We start from the raw sequence: 1009 nt of genomic DNA on the forward strand, positions 1-1009 counted from the left end.
TGTATATTGTAAGCATTGATACCGTAGACAACTTCCTTAGCCTTATCCTTCTTAAGTTCCATGACCTCGAGTTTCCTTGTGAGATTGGCCACTTTAGCATTTATATCGTCTTCCTCTTTCAGGAAGTATATTCTACCCATCTCCTTTGATTAAGTAGGCTTATAAGTGGTGATAGGTCTTGGGGAGATGTCCCATGATTGTGCAGTTTTAGCGATTTTGTCAAAGTAATCCCACACATCATTGACATCTTTGTTTATGAATTCCCCATTGCACATTGTCTCGATGAATTGGCGCTTGGAAGATGTTAGTCCTTCATGGAAGAAACTTGTTATGCGCCATGTTTCAAAACCGTGTTGTGGGCATGAACTAACAAGATCCTTGAACCGCTCCCAACATTGGAAAAATGTTTCATCTTTCTTTTGGGCGAAGTTCATGATCAACTTTCTAATGGTGTTCGTCTTATGATATGGGAAGAATTTCTTTCAGAACTCTCTTGTCATGTCATTTCATTTGCCAATAGATCATAGGCGTAGTGAGTGCAACCATGTCTTAGCTTTTTCTTTTAAGGAGAAGGGAGAGAGTTTCAATTTGATCGTGTCCTCAGACACATTAGGAAAATATAAGGTGACTATTATCTCATCAAACTCTTTCATGGGTAAATATGGACTTTTAAATTTAAGTCCATGGAACTTTGAAAGGAGTTGGATCACTCCTGGCTTAATATCCATATTTCCTATATTTTCTGAAAAAATCATACAGGAAGGTGTGCTCACCCCCACCGGTTGTAAATAGTCTTGTAGAGTACGAGGCAGGGGTGCATGATGCACCTGATTCTCATCCTGGGTTTACTCAACTGGAGGTTGAGGTTGATTAGCAGCCATTACTTCTATTGACTCAGAGGATCTCAAGTAGTGTCTAGTCCTGTGACGGATAGACAACCCTTCGACTGATCCTCCGTCACTCAAGAGACGTAGAGTGCTATCATGGACCCATTTGGGCATGAAACACT

General features: G+C 40.5%; 1 non-coding gene across 1 annotated transcript; it reads left to right on the forward strand.

Moving 5' to 3' along the window:
* The first annotated feature begins 345 nt into the window (after positions 1-345).
* On the forward strand, positions 346-452 carry LOC131241786 (small nucleolar RNA R71). Its single transcript, XR_009169353.1, has one exon. It is a non-coding gene; the product is annotated as a small nucleolar RNA R71 (small nucleolar RNA).
* Positions 453-1009: the final 557 nt, after the last annotated feature.

The sequence above is a fragment of the Magnolia sinica genome, chromosome 3, assembly GCF_029962835.1.
Source record: "Magnolia sinica isolate HGM2019 chromosome 3, MsV1, whole genome shotgun sequence".
NCBI classification, from domain to species: Eukaryota; Viridiplantae; Streptophyta; class Magnoliopsida; order Magnoliales; family Magnoliaceae; genus Magnolia; species Magnolia sinica.